General features: G+C 35.4%; 1 protein-coding gene across 4 annotated transcripts in view; it reads left to right on the top strand.

Moving 5' to 3' along the window:
* Positions 1 to 8,565: 8,565 nt before the first annotated feature.
* Positions 8,566 to 24,853, top strand: part of PPFIA2 (PTPRF interacting protein alpha 2) — a 544,821-nt gene continuing 528,533 nt past the window's right edge. For 3 of the 4 annotated variants that reach the window (XM_058308494.2, XM_071218980.1, XM_071218976.1), the window contains exon 1: positions 8,575 to 8,684. The gene's annotated coding sequence lies outside the window, so the exon portion shown is untranslated. Of the gene's footprint in view, positions 8,685 to 24,853 lie in introns of all 4 variants that reach the window. The other variant, XM_058308490.2, reaches the window with a different exon arrangement.

Here is a 24,853-nt window from a genome sequence, read left to right as displayed (position 1 = left end):
TGGCACCCTCAACTCCACCAACGAAACCTGCGTGCTCGCAATCATACTCCCCCGGGTTTTCTATCATACAAATAACCAGTTCTTTGATTCCTGGCAGCACTATCTTCTTCCAGTCCATGTGCAGAAAAGAGAAATCATTACCGCCATTACTATCACCTCTCTTCTAGGTCTTGCAGGAGCTGCCACCGGAATTGCAGCCTTAACCACTCACAGCACCGCTTTCTCATCTCTCAGGGCAGCCGTTGACGAGGATGTCGCCCGCCTCGAAACATCCATCCGACACCTAGAAAAATCGCTTAACTCCCTATCCAAAGTGGTTCTTCAAAATCGTAGGGGGTTAGACCTCCTCCTCCTCAAAGAGGGAGGCCTCTGTGCCGCTCTCGGCGAGGAGTGCTGTTTCTATGCTAACTACTCTGGTCTCATTCAGGACAATCTGGCCCAAGTCAGGGCCAGCCTGGAAAAACGAAAAAGGGAGAGAGAATCCCAAGGAGGCTTCTCCTGGGGATTCAATGGCATCCTCCCCTACATCCTCCCTTTCGTAGGCCCCCTAATTATTGTCCTCTTCGCACTGGCAGTCGGACCATGGGCCATTAGAAGGATCATCCAACTCGCCAAGGATCAGGCTAATGCAATTTTTAGCACATACGTACAGGTCAGCTATCAGTGACTCGCCACTGCCGAGGACACCCCCCCCACTTCATCTTCTCGGCCTCCTCCTACCCGACCTCTTCCTGCTCACTCTTCCCGCAGGTGCCCCAAGTCTTCTGTAACTGCGGCCCCCCATGCCACCATCGCTCTCAAGCAGCTCCAGCCCCGCTAAACGGCCCACAACCCGCTTTCCCCGGCCCGCGGCCTGCTTTCTAGCATCTAATAATGTTTCTGCTTTTGCCTCCCCATACTTCTGTGGAGCTTCCTCCTGTCTCGACCTCACTCCTCTTCTCAGCCATCCAAAGCATCCTTTCTCGTGCCCCGCCCCCCTCCTTTTTTTGCTTGAACCCCCATTGCGTTGCAGATTGGGCCGCCCCATGTCGGCCCGCCCCGTTAACATCGGTCTCTCTCGCGCCCGTGGAGACTTTGGCCTTCTTGTTGTCCTCGCCTACGTCTCCACCACTCCCGACGCTGCCGCCACCACCACCGCTGGTGCCCTGACGCGACTTGTCCTCACAGCTGCGATCCTCCAGACCATCACACAGTCTGCCTCTGCCGCTCTTTGCCGCCAAGAAGAGATCAACTACCTGTAACACGCTGTCATCCTGGACTTTTAACAGCAGATGGACCTTATAGCCGCCGAGATCAACGAGAATTGGACATTGGCCACCCTTGCTTGCAACGGCAAGATACCACCCCCCAAATTGTACATTTATATCCCCGTCATACTCACCTCCCTCTTCAGCCCCGCTTCCCTCATTGCTTACTGCCTCTTGGGCCTCGGCTACTTGTTGCTGCTACCATCCTGGCCCTTATTTGAAAAGAAGGGGGAAATGCGGTCACCCCTCGGGCTGAAGTGGGGTTTGCTGGCCTGGCAGGGGAGCAGCCACGGTAGGCCTAATTCCAAGCCACTGCCCCCATAATAGGGTGGCTGGTTGGACTCACCGCCACCCCTGAAGGGAGCTCGGCATGGGCGCAGAGTGCCCGCGGGTCTCCCCTTCTCGGCAGCCATGCTTCCGCGGCTGCCCCTCCTCCCGGATAGTGCCACACGATGCCTTATGAGGCAACACCCTTCTTCTTCTTTCTCCCTGTCTGCCCTTCCCCCCCCCCGACAGCAGCAACAGCCAGGCACAGGTGGGAAACTCAAGTCTGCCCTCTACCCCAGCAACAGCAGCCACCAATCCCTAAATCCTGCCACTTCCCCCAGCAAGAGCAACAGCCAATCCCTAATCACCACCCCTCACCCTTCCAGTACCTCCCACCGTCCTTTCTCCCCAGTAACTGCTTGCGGCAACCAATCAGAACATGGCATAAGCTTTGACCAATCAGCCTTCCCCAGCCCCTATAAAACTGTAGCCACTTCCTCAATAAAATTGGACCTGCGTGTTTACCTCGTCTCTGCGGTAGTTCTTATGCCATGCGCCCTCCAGTCCTGAGAGCCCCCGACAAGGGCCTGGCCTCCCTTGTCCCCAGTTCATCGCCTGCTTCTCCGGGCGACCCCTTCGTCGCCGGCTTCGCCGGGCGACCCCGTCAGCCGAACCGCACAACCCCTGTGAGACCGACCCCTCGCCTGCTGCCGGACTGACCCCTCGTCCCAAGCCAGACCGACCCCTCGTCCAAAGCTGGACCGACCCCTCGTCCGCAGCCAGACCCCACCGCCACCGACCGAGTAAGCCGCCGCAAACTACCATCTTTTCAAGTTCAGCTGTTCTGTCCTTGATATCACTAATTCTGTCTTCCATCAATTCAAAACTGTTGTTCTTTGCCTCTAATTCATTTTAAATCTCATCCATTGTGTCTTTCATTACCATAGCTCTATTACTTTTCTTTTCAGGTTTTCAGACTATACTTTATGCTGATCCAGTGTCTTCTTAATATCCTTTATTTATTCATTCATATTTTTTTCCAGCTCTTTGAATTGATTTAGGAGATTTATGTGATTAGTTGTCTTAAATTCTGTATCTTATTAGGATAGTTGGTTTGTTCCTTTGGCTAAGCCATCATTTCCTGTTTTTAGTATAGCCTGTAATATTTTGCTAATATGTAGACCTCTGAATATGTTTCTGAATTTACTCTGATGATCAGTTTATCTCTCTTGCCTTTTGGTTTTGTTTCATGGATTTTCTTTGATTTTTGGCTCAACTTATTCTGAGTCTTTAAAATTGCCCAGATTAAGTTATCAAAATCAGGCCATGGACTCATTAATGGGGTGCAGATTTTCTCTAAGGGATGCAAGGCAACAGAGACTTAAAAGTGGTTTTTCTCCTTGCACTTTCCCAGCTGGCCAACAGATTGTGCTCTTTGGTGAATCTTTCCATGGAAGCATCTCTTTTAATCTTGTTTGCCTGTGATTCTGGCCTGGCCAGCGTCAAGCTTTAAAGTGGCCTCTGCTAACCAAATTCACTGAAGAATAACTACTCCTTGTCCTCCACTGCACCCTACCCCTTCCCAGGAAGGAAGTGTCTGTTCCCCTCTCAGTCAGCTACAGTGAGCCATGGATTTTATCCAGGCTGCATACCTTGAGGGTGGGTGATGGGTACCATTCCTGGCTGCCACTGGGGTTTAGTAGCTCATGGTTTTCATTTTAGGTTTTTCTGTCCCTCACCCTCCTGGGAGTTGTATAGCACTCTCCTGGTCTGCTGACCCCCAAAGCAGGTCCTTCAGATAACTTTTTTGCTCTTTTTCTGTTATTTTTGTGCAAGAGTTGAGCTCTGCCTGTCTATTTCAATGCCATCTTCTCAGAAGTCTATAAATATTTATAAAAAGAAATTGGAGTTTCCAGAACTCTAAACTCTGACATTTGGATATATTAATACCAAATATTGTCTGAACATTAAAAGTGACTCCTACATCATGTGCTCAAGGACAAGTGCCCAAGTCTACAAATACAAGTCATCAACATCTTTCATAAGTATGAGCCATACAAGATACAATCTATCCAACGATGGTTCTGTCAGGGAAATGAATATTTTTAAAAAGTATGTGTCTAGAGCAGATAATTCAACTCTTCAGCTACAGAAAATCAGTTGTAAAGCATAATAAGTAAAAAAATAAGCCAATTAGTAGGCAAATCTGTGTGTAGGGGGGTGTACAAGAAAGAAAAACATAATCTAGAAAGAAAGTACAAGTGAAAATCTAAAAGTGAATGTTTTAGTTTTTAATGTTCTATAAGAGAGTGCATTCTGAGTGACTGAAGATTCAGTTAATATTATATTTTCTAAGAGTTTGAACATCCTATTTGGCAAGGCACACAAAAAATTAGAAACTAATCATGCTATTTCCATCTTTTGCTCTGTTTAGATAGAGGGTGTAAATACAATTTACAGTGTATATGAGGCTATATCCAAGGACATTTTACTATTACAATATCATAATAATGCATACAATCTTATTATTCAAATGAGAATTTTATGTATTACACATTTTTCACATATTATTTTAGGAAAGATTGTAGCAGAAGCTCGAAAATTTGAAGGAGTGGTTTAGCAAATCCTACTGCATTGAATGCAGCAGTTAATAGTTAAATTTTATTTACAAATGAAAAATATTGGACAAATATAAAACTAGATGTGATACCATAGCAACAAGCATAATCCAAGACTCTCCTGAATAATCCCAGAAATATTATCTTTATGGTTAAGAGTAAAATCAGGGACTATGGCTTAAGAAAGCCAAAGGAAAAGAGTTCTAAGGCTCTGTTTGACAACTGTGCCAAATATTTTGAGAACTCAGGTTGGATGAAGCCTGTCAGATACACTTTTGGATTAGTTGCATAGAGCTCAAAGGTGACCTTAATTAGAGAGTATTGGAGTGAGAAAGCTAATGAAATGGAGAGATTTAAGATAAATATTTCAAGAAGTTTGGTTGTAAATGGGAAGAGATAAAGTAATAATTGGTAGAATATAAAGGTCCTTGGAGAAATTTTAAAAGATGAATGAGGCTTGAATAGGATTATATGTTTGTAATAATAAGGAAGCAAAAAAATAGAATGATTGATAAAAGAAGAGGAAATGTGAAGAAGAGCTCCAGAGCCTAAGTATATATTTGAAACCGATTTTAAGAAATTTTGGAAACTGTAGAAAATTTATTTGTAATTGTATGAAACAAACCTAAATGGATGAAAACCAACAGAAATAACATGAAAAATAAAGCTTAAAAAGGGGCACAAAGTAATAAATTATGAAGTCTAGCCTTCAGTAGGTGGGAATGAATTTCATTATAAAACACATTAAATAAATGAGAAAATATTAAGAGGTTATCATGGCAGTAATGCTCTTTAAGTTTTAAGAAATGTTATAATAATTAGATCAGAGTTTTCAAATGCAAGGTGAGTGACCATCCTTAGAGATGCAAACTGCTCGTGGAAACTGTAACAAGGATATTTTTAACAATTTCAGATTAATATCATTCAAACTCAAAATAATAAGCTTTCATTATTTTATCTCAATAAAATTTGACTCCAAATGTTTTTATGGGAACTAAAGTTTTATACAATAATTTTTACAGTTTACTGATAAAAACTTCTGCAACTCTGGTAGGCGGGAATAACAATTATTTTTTTAAGTTTGCAAACAGTGAAACTGTATAGATATAATTAAGTAGTTCATTTGCTTGAAAACTTTGGTCTAATTCAGCCATTCTTACTTTTCACATAATGTAAATTGAAAAATGTTTAGTTTATTTTCCACATTTGAATGTGTCATTCCATCCCTTTGTTATTTATGACACTACTGTAAAGAAATCAGTCTGTTTATATGCTATAGCTAATAAAAATAAGATTTTACCTCTGTATTAAGGTATATGATGAAGTGATTCTAGTAAAACCCTAAAAATGAGATTTGTTAAATTCTATTATAAAATATGACTTTCACGTTGTGTAGCAATACAAACTCAGTCCATTTTTTTTTCACTTCACTGATACATGTGACACTGAATGAGGTAAGTTTCTCCATATTCACAGAGAAAAGTTTCACCTAGCCATCATGTCCCCAAACCATTTTAACTATAGCATGATTGTCAATGATATATTCTGTTTAATGTTGCTATTTATTTTACCCAATGTGTCAAACATTTTTTGTCAAACATATTTAATGAGACACTTCACTTGCTGTCAGACTAAGTAAAAACATTTTAACTGACTGATATTCGTAGTGGTGAAAACCTTCCAATGTGGAGCAGAAAAATATTTTTTCTTAAATAGTGAAATAATGCATGGGAAAGACACAATATCTGCATGCATATTAAGAATAAGAGAGATGTGGGAATTAAACATGCCTTTTGGCTGAACTCAATTTTTTAAAATGTGTGATTTCAGTGTAATTACTAAAAATAACTCCAAGGAAAGATAGGATGATGTAAATTAAGGGAGCATACTTCATTGCATTGAGTGCTTTGCAGCGCTAGAAAGGGAAACCTAGAGTGAGACCAGCAGCTTCTCTGCATTGGGGATTTGAGTCTGGGGACTTGACAGAATTTGGCAGGCAGGGGTACTGGAAAGAGAGCACCTGCACACAGAAAGATCTGCAGTAGACTTGTTCAGAGTAGTCAAGACAACATTGATCAGGACATGCCTATAGGAAAACTACCTGAGGTTGAGGAAAGAACCACCTTAAAAGAAGGGGATGTTCTTTATAAGCATGACATGATATATCAGCACCCTAAAGTAAGGGACCAATGAACTTGTGTACATTATAACTGAAAATTCTCTGTCAAAAAAATCAAAAGTCAAATAACGAATAGATAAAAATGTATGCAAAACAGAAAGAGTTTTGGAGGTCAGCTTTCCTTAATATGCAAAATATTCTTTGAAAGTAAGAAAAATATAAACATAATAGAAAATGAAAAACACCATAAAACTGGAGAGATATGTGTAAAATGATTTCTTCAGTGTTGTTTATAATTGAAGAAATAGTTCTAAAATGGAAAATATCTATGAGTGGACATGTCAATAATTAATAAACATAAGAAAGTGATGCACCAAAGACCAATAAGTATATGACTAGATAGTTATGTTAATAAAAACACAAATCATTTGATTGGTAAACATGTAAACAGTTGATCAATATCAGTCTTGCCAATTATTATGAAAAAGAGAAACTCTCGAAAGGTTGGTATTAATATAACAAATATAATCGATTTGATATTTTTGGAAGTCAATAAAATAATGAATATGGAAACTTTTTAATTAGAAATTCCTCTTACAGAAATTTATCATACAGACTTCAATAAATGTGGAAGAATACATGGATATATTTGCTGTTTATAATAATCTAGACAGAAAAGAACTTAATGGCCATTCGTAAGGGACTGTCTAAATAAATTAAGATTTTGAAATACAGTGAATATTCTGCAAGGTTTAAAATGGGTGTAGTATAAAGAGAAGGTCATGGATATCTCTTTACCTCTTTCCGTCAAGTTTTGTGGCAACTAGAGCTGTAAAATCTCCACCAATAGACTTTGTTAACATCTGACTTTCAATCAGGGCCTCTGCCATCCCCTTTCCCTCCTGGATCACTAAGGGTAGAGTAGACTGGTGGCTTCATTAAGTTTGTCCTATCCATCCAGACCTTTCTGTCTCTTTATTCTGGTAACAGTCCAGGTCTGGGGAAGGAGGAAGGAACCATCTCATTCTTTACTAGTCTCTGAAATTACTCGTTCTAAGATGTAGAACTACCCTTTGTAGATTTTTATTCACATTAATTACAAATTTATAAACAGTCCCTTTATTAATCTCTCCTAAATTATCCTAGGTCACCATTTGAGACCTTAGCTGGTTGTTTGGTGTAAAAAAAGCAAAGCGCAGAACACCAAGCAGAGTATGGGAGGCAGGAAATCAAAGAGGTTGAACTTAGGGATTCTAGAGTGCGTTCTTGTCACACCACTAACTAGAGTGGCCTTGGGAAAATTACCTAATTTCTTTAAAATTCAATTTTTTCATTTCTAAATAAAGTAGATAATATCTTTTCCATTGGTCTATCCTGAGGATTATATAAGAAAATGAATGTAATATACCAACCAAAGACCTAGGCCATGTAATGGAAGGCAACATGTAGTGAGTGTATTGAGTAATACATGTATTACATGTATTAGATGTTCTAAGTACTCTATGTGAACTCATTTTGCCTTTGCAATAGTCTTTAATAGAGATTATGAAGTAAGTTTACACATATACATATATATATGAATTGCTTAGAATAGTGTCCAGAGCATAGCAAATACTATACAATATTTTGTATTATTATCACTATCCTAATTTTAAAGATGAGGGTACTAAAAAATTAAATACTGAGGACTGGGATATCTAATCAGAAATTCAGCTTGGATTTGAACTCAGACAGTGTGATTTTAGAACTCTTAATCTTAATTTTCTGATAAAATTCATATTTGCAACTAAAATTACTATATGTAGTCAATATTATTTTTAGTTGTATCTCCTAATATAAATAATTTAGCTCTTTCTTGTGGCTATTGAGCAAGTTAAATGTTTGATTTTATCATCAAATAAAATCACTAAATATGTTTTGTGTTTTGAAAATACATGGTTATGGTATTTGAGAAGAAAGAATATTTGTTTATGAGTATAGAAAAAAGATATCTAATTGTGTAAAAAATGTTTTTGCTTTTGTGATCCCATCAAACTTAAATCATGATTTTTTATCTGTAAGAAGCTATTTTACATATATTAAGTGAAAGAGTATACTTGGTTCATTTCCAGTTTATTTAGGAGCCTTGAATATTGTTTAATGCAAGTGTTTGATCTCCTAAAACCCTATCTCTTATTATATCTTCCCCCAGGAGTAGAGACTGCTTTCAAATACTGGAATATGACTCAAATGAAGGACATAACACAGATTAATAGAATCTCTGACTAATGCAGAAAGAACTTCTAATGTAACCATGGTTTCATCATTGAACATTTCTATTGTTAGTTCTCCATTCTAGTGGAGAAAGGCAAAACAGCAGGACTTTTTGATATCAAGATAATTTGAATGTAAAATGACAGAATATAACACAAAAGGAAGATAGCTGAGCTTTATGTGAGTATTGATTTAAATATATATTTTAATTTCCAACAGGTAATATGGATTCCTATGCCAAAGCAATGTCTCTAATTTAAACTACCATTTATTATGAAGAATAAAGTGCATGGTGAAACATTAAAGCAAACTGTCAGCCCTGATGCTTAAATGTTGTGAGTACGGCTGCTATTTAGGGGCAGAGATCATTTTACTTGAATTACTTTCTGGAAAATTTATTGTTCAGATAGGATGGTCCCTAAAATGTAGTGTAAAATGGGTAGTTATAATCAATAGATTTGTGATTTAATTATCTGTTAGAGTTATATTCCTAATCATCTTGCTTTAGAAATAAAGAAGGCAAACCAGTAAGGAAAAACAATAAAGATGCAAATTACAAAATATGTTTTTAATGCAATCAATGGCAGGGAAATCTCAAGGCAAACACCAACCTTTATCTTGTTTTACCACACAAACATTGTGTTTTTAGCTTTCTTGTAACTAGAAGAAAGTAAATGTTCTAAAAAAGTATAAAATAACAAGGAATGTTGGTACCTTTGGTAAACAATATTAAACAATATTTTGTGGTTGTGAAGTTAAATTATGTCATTTATATTGATGAATAGATCAGTAACATCATTTAATTAATAGTTGTAATATGAGTTCTAATTTTAAAAGCTCCCAGAGTAAAACATTCAAAGATAATAAATTAATCTTACTTTGACCTGTCAGCCAGACAGTGATGGAAACAGAAGAGAAGAGAATATTCTGTTTCAATATTTTTGCCCTTACCCTGATCAAATTGTGTTCAAATAAACAAAAACCTCCTCCCATCCCGCCTATCCTACACTGAATGCTATCAGAGTTCTTAGCGTTTTGACAGATTTTAAAATATGCATGCATTCTTTAAACTGAAATGATAATAACATAATGACCCACTGAAGTAAATAACTTCTTGAAATAGATCCCAGATTTTTAAAAAAAGAAATCTTCCCCTACTAGTCAGCGATGCAGATTACAGAAGAAAATATTTCAGCTTCTGCTTTGAGGCTAAGTCATTGTATGTAACTAAAAAGTAATTTAATGCTTATGGCCCTATTTCCTTATAGGTAAAGTTTCATTATTGGTATTAGCAATTTAATAAAGATTGTTTTTTGTCTGTTTGTTTGTTTGGTTGGTTGGTGGTTTTTGTTACTTAGTTGATAACAAGACTATGGAATAGTATTATATGTGATAGAGTTAGAAAATCACAGATGTATTTTTACCTCTACTCATAATACCTTTTATTTACTGATTTATCTGATTGTACTTGAAATTCTTTGAAGAAATGTAGTATATATACAATAAAAACTATATATAGTTTTATTATCTTCCACAAAAAATAGACTAATGTACTATCTAGAGAAATATAAAGAACATTTTTTGAACCTACTATATATAGTACATAAGTAGGCAAATAATGTGCTTTATTTTTTGAATTCTAAGTTGAAGTTTTTTTTAAAGTCATTTTGCTGTTTACTTTCAAAGGTTTAAATGTGAAAGTATTGTGGTAGCACATAGTTTAAAGTTATCATTTAATATGACTACATTTTAATGCATTATTCTTTCACAATAATTAAGTTATGAAGTGTATGGCTAGAATGGCTTCTGCTATGAAAAATTTACACTACAGTGATATTAGTGAAGAATTCATTTATCTTAGAAAGCTGACAGCATAATGGATATAACCTTATTAACCTTGAAACCAACACCTCCAATCACCCAAAGTTAACAGGGAACAAAGGTCGCCATCTGAAGGTTATCCTCGATATCATGATCTAATTTCTAAAGGACAGCCTAATTCATCTGACATCCACTCTCCAAGTGATCACAAAATAATAATTGTAAATTAGTCTAAATTAAATCACCTAGACCATCTGTACAGTTCTTTTGTCCTTTGATAGGTAAATGACAAAGTGAGTATTGATTGCTAATGTCCCTGTGGTGGCTGACCCCAAGACATAGGCAGCCTATTAATCTAGTAGTGTCTTGCTAATCTAAACCACTTGACCAATGGGGCTAATTCTTCCTAAAATGTGTTCTTCCTTCACTGAGTGTAGCTATTCCATAAAGTTTCTCACGGCGTCTTTGCAACCCTTGAGTCTTGAATAGTCTTCCAACATGAATAAGGACCTTCTCTACAGGTAACAGAATGGCAATTTATTAGGTCCTTTGAAGGACTTTTAGGCAGGGCTACAGCCAGCAATTTATATAACAATGACATTGTTTCAGTAAAAGATAAGAAATTAACTATGCATAAATATTACTTGGGAAAACTTTCAGTAATGTGCATTTGTAAGATAATATATAATAAGATTAAAATTTATGTAACTAATATGAATGTACATTTAGGAAATATGTCTCATTCATATAAATATAAACAATAGACTAGGATAGATAAATACATAGATACATAGATAGACAAGATGGAAGGAAGGGAGGAAGGAAGGGAGGGAGGAGAAGGAGAGAGGAAGCAGAAGAGAGGAAAAGAGAGAAGAAAGAAATAGTGTTGAAACTCCAAGTTTTAACATATGGAGTTGACTGGATATAAAACAATTTAGGAGAGTAGAGGAAATAGGGAAATGAAAGATATTGTTCTTTACATGCATGATCATTTTACAATTTATGACAGTGACTCTTTTATTAGTAATATCTTCAATTATGCCACCAAATTTAAATGTGTGTAATCCTTTATGTTCAGATTGAATTTATATTTACCCCAAGTTACATTCATATGGAGTATTACAATTTATTTGTTAATATTAGACTATTAATATTATACTATTATACCATAGTGTAATGTAATGACTTTTCTACAATGAAATAAAATATAAATTGTATATTTAAATTCTTAAAATTGTCATACATATAGCAGGATATAATGATATTTTAAGCAGAGAAAGGAGTATTGAATTTATTTTTGTTGTAAAGATGATAAAACAAATTAATTGGTTTTAAAAAATGAGCTCAAATATTCAAATTATCTTAGAGCACTCTGGTAATCTTCTTGTAACACATCTTCTCTATGGATATTTTGTCACATTTAGCATAAATATATTATCTTTGTAAGGTAATTATTTAAAGTAACCCAAGTTATATTTAGATTTTTTAAATGGTTGCTTCTAAAGAAATTCAAAATTCTTATAGTTGGAAATCAAAGTGCAAACTATAATCTAAACTATAGTCCATAGCTAGAACAATGCTACAATATCCTTTCTGATATCAGAATAACATCAGAATATTATAATACTTCATCAAATAAATGACCACTTGAGTGGTGTAAGAGGAATAAACAAACCAGCAAACAAAACTGAGTTCTTAATGTAAAGAAAAACAGTCATGGAAAAGTTATTCAAATGGGCACTTTAACTTAGCATATTTCACTTACATATAAAAAAGTATTTCACTGTTTCTTTTCTTGAGTAATTCTGGTTTGTCAGTCACTTTACTGCATTATTAGAATGCTATTTCAGCAGACATATTTTACCTCTTTAAGTAAAAATAGTTCTTTAATACAGTTTAAGTGAATATTGATGTTTTGATAAGTTTCTTGTCTGAATTTAACAATCATTATGGTAATAACTTGAGGAAAGTATGTATCCATTGTTGTATCTACAGTGTCTGCCACAACAAATGTTTGTTGGGTGAATTAATGATCTATTGCTTTAAATAAATATTATGCATGAATCCTTTAGTATAGAATCCTTGCAAAGAATATTTTTTGAAATTAAGTTTACCATCTTTGGATATAAATTGGTCTATATTCCTTGCATTAATCATGACTCTCAACATTTCTCTCCTGAAATTTAAACTAAGCTTATGTACATAAGGAAAATTGGAGATCTTTTCCATGTGTCTAAAGCCTATATAGTTCTAAAATATGATATTAATAGTATTTTACTATGTGTATTTATCCTTTTTAAAAGAGATTTCATACAGCCTTTGAGAGAATCAGTATTATTTGCAGGAAACAATTTCTGCTAGTGTTACCTTCTCACAAAATGTCTTATCATGTGATTTAGGAATCTAACCTGAAGTTCAAAAGGGAATTCTAATACTTTCTCCCTACAAACAAACATTTAATGCTTTTTTATATATACTTTATCTGCTCTACCAAGCAATACACTTACATTCTGGTGAGGCAATTAAGATAACAGTATTAGAAAGCACTTTTAAAATTTATTAATAAAATAAATAATGTGTTGGTGGCTTAAATGTTATCTTATATTCTGTATAACTTAGTTATGTATTTTCTAGATGAAACCTCAGAAGTGGCAGGATAGATGAAAGTATTTCCATCTATCAAGATCATCCCTGACTTTCTTCGTTTTATACAAATTAGCTTCACTGTGACCTCTAGTTTTTATCTCAGCTGCAAATACCAAATTCTGTCTCATTTCTCAGCTCTGGAATTACTCATGTTAATAATAGCTGGCATTTATTTAGCCCTGTATATGAATAATCTCCTTTAATCTTGTGATATAGATAGGATTTTATCCCTATTTCATACAAAATAAAATGGTAATTACAGAAAGTTTAAATAATTTGCCTAATGTCAGCTTGCACATGGCAGAGATAGGGTTTGAAACCAGGCTGTTCAGTACTATATTTTACTCCTTCAATATCCTGCTCACCCGTGGCAGATGTCTTGTCTTGCTCTTGCAACATGTCAGGGACTGGAATTCTGCTTCTGTCTATATTTGAGTAAACCCCACATTTTGCCAGTTACCACAGATGACCCCTACTTGTCTGCTTAAGTCTCACCTATTTTGTGCTGACATGATGATTCAGATGCCATGTAATTTATCATTGGACCTCACTGACAGATCTTCCTGCCTGTTTCCTGCCCCAAGAGCCTCTTTATATCCTGACTTCCTCCTACACTTACTGAATTTGGAGAGTACTAGTCAGTTAAATGACTTATAGAATGTAATGGCATGTGATACTGAAGCACAAGGGAAGAGAAAAATGGAGAAATATTTGCAGTGTGAACTCAACAAATCCTAGTATCATTAGATACAGGATCAAAATTCAGTATTAAATAGGGCTTCAGAAGTTATGAATCTTTGTTAATGGAAGGATGGAGATGTGAGAGAGTTAAAACAGGACACCTGAGAGGATTTAGGGATTAAAAAGAAATGAATTTAGCTTTGTACACATTAAGTATGTGGCAAAGGAGAAACATAAAAGGAGAGATATCTTCGTTATAGTTATTTCATGGTCACATCTTTAGTTGACCATTATGAATTATTTATTGTTTTACATTTTTCATATCTCATCTGAGAGGTAGTAGGGATTCAGTAAGTTGCATTGAGAGGTAGATAATAGGTGTTCTGGAAGTTCATAGTAAATTTAATAATAATTATCATACTAAAGCATAGATTTATATGTAATTTTGCCAATTTCATGGCAAATTGATTTCAAATTGAATGTGCTATAGTTGTTAATGAATACAAAAATCTATAAACTAAGGCAGAATTTGCTTTGCAGATATACCTTCCTAATCACAAAAGATTTTCAATCCTAAATTAAAAGATACTCTTAAGAATTTTTATTTTTGTCCTTAATAGTTTGGAATGAAATTAAAAATTAGTCCAGAAGTTTCTGATTAACGATGTTTCAAGTATAATGACAGGTCATTTTTAACGTATTTTAATAACGTTATCTTATTTTAAGATTATCTTTTACAAGATAACAGCAGTTTGAAGAGATTATGAGAGTTATTCATGATAATTTCCTTAGGCAAATTAATATAGTTAATATTTGTAACATTTAATATAGCTGAAGAATTCATGCATTTATATTTTTAGAGTGCAAAGGATATTTTTCTTTGCTCTCTTTCATTTCTTTACTTGCCTTTTTATTTGTGTTATCTAATTGGAACATTGACACCCAATTGACAGTAATTATTTTAAAGGAGGATTATGTTCTTTGGTACGTCTTTAAAATTTGACTGCCTTCAGGTTCTGAAAAGGCTTATAATTCACTAATGTAACTTTTTGGATTTTTTAATTTAAAAATATTTATTCCCAAATTGTTTTTTTGGCAATGTTATTACAATGTGGAAGCATCTTAAGATTCATAAAATGCCATATATGATAACTAATGTGATGAGAGCAGAAAGAATAATTAGGTAAAAAAAAGTACATTTGGTATTTAACCTTCCTCAGTACTTAATATGAACCGATAAATAGATTATATCTGGTATTTTAGTCATCTTACTCTACACATGATATCTCTCTAATCAGTTGCTTTTTCTCACCATTTAGCCCTTTCTTCACTTCCTCCATGCTCAAAATAAATTTTGCGTATTTTGTCAAGCCATTTACTCATATTCCGTCCTCCTAACATAACTCATAAAGAGCAATTAAAACCAATTTATGACCTAGCATCTTCAAAAAAAAATACTGGTTTGGTATTGTATAATATTTCACTGGATTGTATCTTTTCTTTTTCATGCTCAAGTCCATTATGATTTTGTCTTATTTTGTCCCTAAGTTCCCAAAGAGTGCTGCCTGTGTTTTCATTCTGCATGTTTCACATAAGTTAGTATATCATCACTCAATATCATTTGTTCTGGGGAAAAAGAAAGTATTAGCTGCAGTCCTTCCCTCAAACTGGTTACATAGAATGGAGACAATGGAAACACTTGAAAATGTCATGAGTACACAAAGAATAGTGTTGTGTGAGCTTATTAGATAAGGTATGGTTTTAAAGAGTATATTTATGTATTAGGCTGGAGGAGTAGCAACTATCTTGAAACTGTGGTAGAAGGAAAGAGCCATAGCAAAATTATGTGATTCATATTTCTACTAGGATGTGGCATAGATACTTTGCTCACATTCTAATCTATAGAAGGCAGATGGCAATAGGTATGGATTTATAATCTTCTTTAGGAAGGATAGTGAATAATAACACTGAGTAAGAAAATAATTAAATAGACCACAATATGTCTTGGTATGTCAAATGAAGCAATAAGATTTGTTTTCTGGTCCAAAACAAAACTAGTGACAATAATGTATTGTCATTACATATTAATTCAGATCTATGTATATTGTAAAAATTATACACATAGTGTGTAGTACTAATGACTACCTAATATTTTATAGAGAGTTCTGGTCATTAATTTTTGTATCTCTAATTGCCTTAAGAATCTGATACTATAGACTCTTGTCTCATAGAAATACACCTATGCATATATGCAAATTTTGTATAAAATTTTAGGGAGTTCTGGAACTTTCTAAAGGCCATCTAAAGTGCTATTTACTCCCAAGGAAAGAACCCCTTAAAATCTCTTTAAGCTCACCTCCATCTCTTTCATATCAACAATCACATTCTTTGAATAACCACTATTTCCATTTAAGCACCTCCTTAATACTCCTCAACCTTTGTGATTTCAGTCATTACTTCACTGAAATTTCCTTAGCTAAGTATTCTAGTAACATCTGGTTGCTAAATCCAAAGAATTTCTTTAATTCTTATCTTACTCGATTTCTAAGGAATATCTGACCCTTGTCACCACTTACTCCTTCTTGCAATGCTTGCTGTCTTTCCTTGGTAGCCATGACGTATACCTTCCTATTTTTCCTCCCTTGTGTCTGCCTGCTCTTCTTAGAAGCATTTCTTAAATATTAAAAATATAAGTTCTTTGAGGTTCTTTCATCTTGTCTAAATCTATAGTTTTCATTGTCAAGATTGTTCACTTCCATAATTTCTAATATCACTAATGATTTTCAAACATTTATCTTCAGCTCAGATTTCTCATTTGACATTTTCAACTCCTCTAATTGGATGGTCCAGAATCATATATTAAAGTCATCATGATGAAAACTGATTTTGTTTTGTTTCAACCAAAATATATCCCTCTATGTTTTGTATACCATTAAAGGGTAGCTCAAATACCATATTATCTTTCCTATAGCTTTCTCACTTATCTCCCAACTTTAGTCCTGTCCCTTCAAAGCTATAGTACCAGTCCTTGATTTAAATCTTTACTAGGTTGCCTACTGGCCTTAGGATAATTTTTTAATTCTTTAACAAGATATGCATGTCCTTTAATGATCTGATCTCTGCTTAGATTTGCTTTCTCTTCTTTTATTCTAAGCCTATTTCAACACCTTTACAAATGCCAAATTGGTACCATCTTCTCTTCCCTATGCAAACTACAATTTATCTCCTTATGGTTCTTAGAGGTCCATGTTGTTTCCTTCTAACTCCATTCCTTCATAGATCTACTTGATCCCATCCTCATTCCTCAGTTTAGGTATAACCTTCTTCAGAAAATCATCTCTGTTCTATCACCAGCAGATTAGGTGCTTCTTTTCTATGTGCCCTAATCACTTCCAGTATATCTCTTGTCACAATAAATGTGACCCCCAATTATCTCCCTATCCAGTTGATGATGCATCAAACTTGAGAATTATAAATTAAAACCTTAATTTATAGATGTATAATATCATAAAATAAGGTCCATTACTCAAAACCCATTCTCTAATCCCCACATTAAAATTGGTCAAGAAAGTAAATGAAAAGAAAATAAAACACAAATTTATGTCTTAAGAAATATTTATTAGGAGCGGATATAGCTTAAGCAATGGAGTGCCTGCTTACTACATGAGAGGTCCTGGATTTGGAAACAAGAACAAACAGCAAGCAAACAAACAGAGCAACTCAGGGGAGCTGAGGTGGCTCAGTGGTTGAGTGCTGGCTTCCCACATATGAGGTCCCAGGTTCAATTTCTCGTCCTGGTATCTCAAAACAATTTTTATTGATTATGGCAAATAATTAATAAATCATATTTAATTATATAAAATGAAGGTTTGTGTAATTTCAGCATAATCAAAGGACAGTGTATTAGTCAGGGTTCTTTAGGGAAACAATCAACAAGAGATATCTGTCAATAGTATGCGGTTCTATGAGAGTCTCTCACACAGCCGTGGGGATTCACAAGTCCAGGTTCCGCAGTCAGACTGCAACCAGGGACTGCAATGAAAGTCCAATGAAGGTTCTTGACGAGTTCTGGGAGATGTTGGCTGTCCAAAGATGAGCAGGAAATTCTCTCCCAGTGCTGAAATCACTCCCCCTTTTAAGGCATTCACCTGATTCGGTTAAGTGTCACTTGCTGATAGCAATCTCCCTGACTGATGTAATTATTACCAGCTATCTATGATTTACTACTGCAGTAAAGTCAATGGTGACTAAAGTCCTAAGTGCCCTTGTATTACAGTTAGCCCAGTGCTTGCTTGACCAAACAACTGGGCAAAATTACCTGGCCGAGTTGACACAATAGTCTAACCATCACAGACAGTAATGAGCTTTTATGGCCATCTTGCTGAGAGAATTGGACTCTGGGTCCCTTATCCAAATCCATCCTGGACCAGTTGTAGTTTAATACATTTGGTGATTTTTGTCTGCTACAATGTATACATTAATGAGATGATTTAGGTTCTGAGGCTGGATGGGATTTCAGAGGTTCCAGAAAACTTCCAGTTGGTTGGTACCTGCTTTGTTAAACCAATCCAGAGATGATGGACTGGAAAAATACTTGGGGTAATAAGAATCCAATCTTTTTCTCTCCACTTTCCAAGATAAGGTTTCATATGGACAAATACCTTGAAAATACAGTAGCCTCCAATCATATTACCAGCAAGGTATTCCAGAGATCATCTTGGAAAAGCTCACAAAACACATTAAAATGCCTGAATCACACAGTTTATCAAGATAATTTCAAACACACAGTGAGAAGCAAGGGAAAAGGCATGGTAATTTACAGTCTTAGTTTTAGGGTGCAAACAACATAGAAGGACCACACTACCTGAATTCTGGGTATATAATGTTTACATTCCCTGTCTCTCTCCCTGCAACATCAAGTGTTCCCTCTGATGATGTGATTACAGGGGCCTGAGTTGAGTTTGGAGGCAGAGCTCCACAGGTGGAAGTTGTCCTGGGCCAATGACACACACTTCTACAGAAGAGACACTGGGATAAATACCTTACCAGTAGTTGTAGCTCTCTAATAAACTTGATGAACAGCTGTGGGTTTTATCTGTTTCTTGGGAAAAGGAAACAAAAATGGTTGAATTATGATTGCATTAATACTATGTTGTCATTTATATATATGTAGTGTTTCCTGAATACTTAAAGCCTAGTGTATACTTATTCTCAGGTGTATTGAGTATGCTATAAATATTTAGTACGCAGGAGCCCATGAATATTAGGCATCCCAAGTCTTTACATTCTTTATGTCAATGTATAATACACACATGCTCTGCTTACTAAATATTCATCTTACACTTAACAGTCCCATTAATTCTTCCCATGTCTAACAAACATTTTGCTAACTAGTTACTTACCTATTCTTAATACATTATGAAAGATTTTGCCTATATTTTACAAACTACAAACTTATTCATCTAGTGGAAGTAGATACTATCAGTGGAAAATGAATATTTCACAAGGGTGTTTTCTAAAAATGGATGCAGTACTCATTTTACTATATGAGTTGGACACTCCTCTCATTGAAAGGTGGGATATAGATTTCTATTCCTTGAAACCAGGTGGGCTTTTGTGACTGATTTATCCAATAAGAGAGTATGGCAGAAATGACACTATGCGCATTTCAAAGTTAGATCAAAAAAGTGAAGCAACTTCTGGCTTGTTCACTAGGATACTTGCTTTTAAAGGCTTTGCTTGTCAGGAATAGCTGCCCTGTGGCTCCCATGCTGTAAGGAAGCCCAGACTATCACATTCAACAATACCACGTGGAGAATCCATAAGACCATGTACAAGAGTGAGATGTGTTCGGCCCTATCTCCTTCAGCCCCCTAGTCTTCCAAGTCCAGTCACTGTCTTACTGAAACTATACAAGAAACTTCAAGCCAAAATCTTCAGGCTGAGATATTCCAAAATTCCTGATACACTGACACCAGGAAAAATAACAAATTGATTGCTGTTGTATTACATTACCAAGTTTTGGTGTAATTTGTATGGACTAGAAAAACTGCCATTTCTCCACCTGGCTTGACCTCCCTGCTGTGGCTTACCCCTCCACATTCATACATGAACTTGAGTCCTCTCCCATTCTAGAACGAGGTCTGGGTCAAAAGCCAGAGCCAATTGCTGAAGGCATTATATCTGTTACTTTAAAGGGATTTTTCTACATGACTTCCATTTGTCTAGACCTTCTTAAAATTAGTTTTATTAATTTGGGATTGAAGATGCTGTCTTCTATTAATAGTATGTCTTTCTAATACATGCATATGTATTCTTTATTGCTCCATTAATCTTTAAAGTATATCCAAAATGAGAGTTATCCATCTCAGATATTTTCATTGATCAATTTACTATCCATGACTGTTTCCACGTCTTTGAAGGGTGAACACTAAGGAAAGGTTATTTTTTCCAATAATTTCTAATCCACAGAGCAGCAGCAGAGTAATTACTGACCTCAATTTTATCTAGTTTGTTCATGTTGCCAATTAATTCAGTCAAATGTTAGATTGGTACCAGTATTGTCAATGATCAAAGTAATTAGTCAATCATAAATAAGTTTATGTTATATTCTGTAAGATTTGTACGTGAAAGAAGTTATAAAGAAGGTATCACAAGTCAGGCAGCAGCATCTGCTTAACTTCTTCAGGTTCTTGAACTGGAAAACACAGGAATTAGTGCCTCTGAGTTTTATTTTTCTCATCTGTAATATTGATAAAATGCCAGACTAGGGCTCCCTAGTTCCCAGAGTTTCTGAATTGGAATAAAGACAAAAATGAAAACTTTGTAAATGAGAAATTGTGTTAGAATAAACCTTCTTTCCAGTTAAAAAAAAATTGTTGAAAATACTTAAAATGTTTCTCTTCTAACAGTTTAATAACAGATTTCACAGTAGTCTAAAGATTAACATGAAAATCTTTTTTTTTCCTATGAAACATTTTTTTTTCTTAGAAAGAAGAAGAAGTTGTTTCAGAATCCATCCCTATTTTTTTCAAAATTTAGTTTTCAGTGCCCTGGTACTGCTCTTAGATTTGCTGACAGATAATACTGAATGATGCCAAATAAAATTCTCTGAAACTTGTCTTCTCTTATCACATTTTGACTTGAAATAATAACTAACAGTTTGTGTTATTCTAGAACACTAAGATATTCTTATTTTGAAGTTGAAATCTCAGTGAATATTTGTCAAATTTCTAGATATTACTTTAATAATTTAGATTTAAAATCTCTTTAAAGTAACAGATATAATGCCTTTAGCCATATAAATACATAAAGTCTGATTAATGTAGCCTTTTCACAATTATTTATCTTTTGAGAAATGATCCTTTTACATTTGTAATGAGGCACGAGTCAGCAATGACCTGCTTAGTATAGCTTTCACATTCTGAGTTTGCTTTTTTTTTAGACAGGTAAGAAGAGTAATGCAAAGCATGAACATAACAAGAAACATGAAACCTACATAATAAGCAGGGCCTTCTGTTTGTGATAGATAGAATTGATATTAATCTTGACCAATAATTCTAACAAATTTTATTTAATCTACTTTTAAAATTTATGTATTACAGAAGATTTAAACAACATTTTCTTCATCTCTTTTACTTCAGTTATTAGTCACTCACATAATGTGTGGAAGAAACTGGCTAAGTGTTCTTCAAATATCTCTTTACTCTTCTTCTGACCTTAGGGCTAGACTACTGTGGTGAATTGAATTATGTACTCCAATTAAGACATGTTGTTGGCTTTCATCTGCTTTCTTGAGGATTTGGGTCCATTATAAATAAGATCTCTTGAAGATGTTATTTTAATTAAGATGTGGCACAATTTAATGAGTTTGAGCCTTACTCTATATTACTGGGGTCTTTATAAGCTGAAGAAATGCAGTCGTAGAAAGATAAAGCCATGGGGAGGAGCCAGAACATAGCAATCAACAGAAGGGATGTCGATAGACTCCAGAAGTGAAAGGAGGGGCATTACCATGTGCCTGCAGAGTCCAGGTATCAAAGGATTGTCCACAAGCAAGGATGCTAACTTTCTAGCCTCTAAACCATGAGCCAATAAGTTCCTCTTGTTTACGCCAAAACCAGTTTGCGGTTTTTGTGGTAGTAGCCTAGCAAACCAGAACAACTACTCTCTCTGCCTCTTTTACAATTTGATGTTGACAAAGGAGTAGTTCTTACCAGTGGAATGTGGGAAAAGGGTGTCTCACTTTTAAACCAAAGATTTTAGGAAGTAGGTGTGCTTCTCCCATCCTATTTTTCCCCTACTACTATCTGGATGCAGAACCCAAGGAGATGGCAAGATCCAGAAATGAGTTACTGTGTGGAAGAAAGTAGTCCGTAGACCTATATTCACCTGGAAATTTTGAGAAATTGAAAAATAAACTTCTATTGGGTTTGCCCCATTATAAATTTGAATAGTTTTGTTGCCTACCCTACACAATACAATGTGATAATATTGCATGACTGCTTATTGTTTCATGGAAATAAAAGACAAATTCTTGTTTTCACAAAATTATTGATGAAGAATACAATGGAAGTTATTTCTACTATCTGTACATAAATCTATCCTAAATTTGAAATTCAACAGTAAGCATAAATATAGAAACTGTTATTTAGTGTTTGCCATTTGTACAATGTTAACATAAACTGTTTTGAATATTGGCAACATTTTTTTTACAAATGAGTAACAATATAGTTGAAATGAATTTGCATTAAGGCCAACCTGTCTGTTACAACTAGTATTACTTGCTTCGTTTTTTGTTTTTTTTTTTTTGCATTAAAATTTTCCTTGTACTTAAAAGAGAAATTAGTACCTTTTCCTGAATCTTTGTTATTTTGTCTATGACTAATTACTCATTTTCTTTTGCAGTTTTTATCTTTTATTGGTAAACTTTATTTTTGCAAACAAAAATTCCTTGACTTAAATAAAGCAAGTATTTATTTTTATTATTATTTCATAGTATTTTCAGGTTAATGAGAGTAGTTATATGACAGCCTCCACTTAATGGAACATATAGAGAAAAAGCTGGTAGTTAAAGTAAAATGTGCAGAAGCATTAGTAAGTATGGCACCTGTTATATTTTCTGCCTCTATGAACTAAATACTTTCATTAATAGTAGGCTAAGACTAATGAAAGATGTGGGTCCCACTACTCCTGTCCAAACTAGAAGACTCTTTAGGGGATAAGATATCAAACCTTAATCATTGTCTGTCAAAACTAGTAGAAACAGATAATAACCTCAATATAGAAATTGGTTTTATATTTGTATGAGAGACTCTCTGCCTTGAGTACAAAATATTTATCAGATCTTACTCTTATTCTGAACTTATTTTATTCCCCAATGTCTTTAGATTTATTAATCAGCTGTTCTGATCCTTGACCTAGCAGTATCAGTATCACCTGGGAACTTATTAGAAATTCAAGTTTTGAACCCCAACCACAGACCTACTGAATCAGAAACACTGGGGAAGGAGCCCAGCAAATTGTGTTTTAACTTTTCCTCTGCCAATTTTGTTGCATACTAAATTTGAGACCCAACTGAACTTGAGGAACTGCTATAGAAGGTGACTTCTCCTTTCTCCTGGAAATTGGTTCACCAAATGTCTTCTGCAAAATTGCTTCTTAAAAATGACTTTCTCAGTTGTGTTAGGAAATTGTTGGAGAAAATACGGCGCTTTCTGGGACACAGAGACTGAAATGACTATAGACAAAGAAAGATTTATTGAGAAGCTCTCCCAATGGAGGGGTCTGAAGAACAGATTTCAGTCCCCCCACCAGGATGGTGGGGATCTGAAGAGAGACTTCAGCCCACTCCTGGAAGGGGAGGACTTGAATTTATACAGAACTTTCCTAGGCGGGGAAATGATAGTTGGTGGGAGGGGTTGAGGGTCTGAGTGAGGTGCAAGGACCAATAGGAAGCCCTAGAGGCGAACACTTTCCCTGATTGTGACTAGAAGACAGTGGGTTAGGGAGTTATGTTTTCTTGGAATGTTGTAGGAGCGGATGTTTTTTTGATTGGTAGGGATTTTATCTCCCTCTGATATGCAGCTACCTGGTTTCCATTTCTCTTTACTCCCGTTTCTATGTGGTTTCTTTGTTTAACCTGTGGGGAAGCTCCATGCCCTTAGACATGTAGGCTTAGGGGGATGGGGTTAACCTTTTCCCAGTGCGTATCAGGTGAAACTGAACTACAGCTTGTTAATTATCATAAGACTAAAGAAATGCTGTTTACACTCCTAGCAGTGATGTTAGGGAAAAAAATGGATAGTGTCTAAGTTGCAAGTGGCTTGGAAGATTATATCTTTTTTACCAAAATATTCTTTATTTCATAACTGTTTCTTGCCTTCTATATCAAATTCTTCCATTCTGTGAAATCAGCTACGGAGTTGCAGTTTAACTACCTGTGTCGACTGCATGAGGTGATTATTCTTAAAATAAGTATTTTATTTGGTAAGTAAATCGGAGTCTGGCAATCAAAACTCTTCTTTGAAATGGTAAAACATCTCAAGCTGTACTTGACAAATACTAATTGCCAAGAAACTGCAAATTAGGTTTAATAAGGAAAAAAATTCTAGTTGAAGTAGACATGATAACTGTCTTTAGAAATATGGAAGTCTCTCATGTCTAAGAAACATTTTATGTCTTCTGTGGAATTTCAGAGAGTGAAAGTTAGAAGAAGCCATTACAATATTAAGTCTGTCTGAAAATTGACTGGCCTGCCTGTGAGTAATGAGGTTCCTGTGGCTAAGGGTATTTAAGCCACATCAAATGTGGTCAGACTGGGAGGTCTGGATCCTTGATGCTCAAACCGTGGTCATTTCTGAGAGTTAGAAACGTAGAATCTCAGGGTCCACTCTAGCCCTAGTGAATCAGAACCCACAATTTAGCAAGATCCATGGGTGATTCATATGCTCATTATGTTTGAGAAGTACTGCTTCAATTGGCATTCTAATGGATCTTCACATAATTCTTATAGTTATCTCAACATTTATAGGATTATGCTGTTATGTAGGATTTGAATGACAGTGTAGGAGAGAAGGGAGTAAATACTTAAGCTTGACCTCACCTGTCCACTGTAGGGTCATTAGCGGACTTAAATGCCACCCCAGAAAGAAAGATTCTGTTTCTCGGATATCGTATTTTTCAAGTAAACTGGTATTTGA

The sequence above is a fragment of the Dasypus novemcinctus genome, chromosome 12 (assembly GCF_030445035.2).
Source record: "Dasypus novemcinctus isolate mDasNov1 chromosome 12, mDasNov1.1.hap2, whole genome shotgun sequence".
Classification (NCBI taxonomy): domain Eukaryota; kingdom Metazoa; phylum Chordata; class Mammalia; order Cingulata; family Dasypodidae; genus Dasypus; species Dasypus novemcinctus.
Note: the sequence above shows the minus strand (reverse complement) of the source record. Positions and strands in the feature narration are given on the sequence as shown.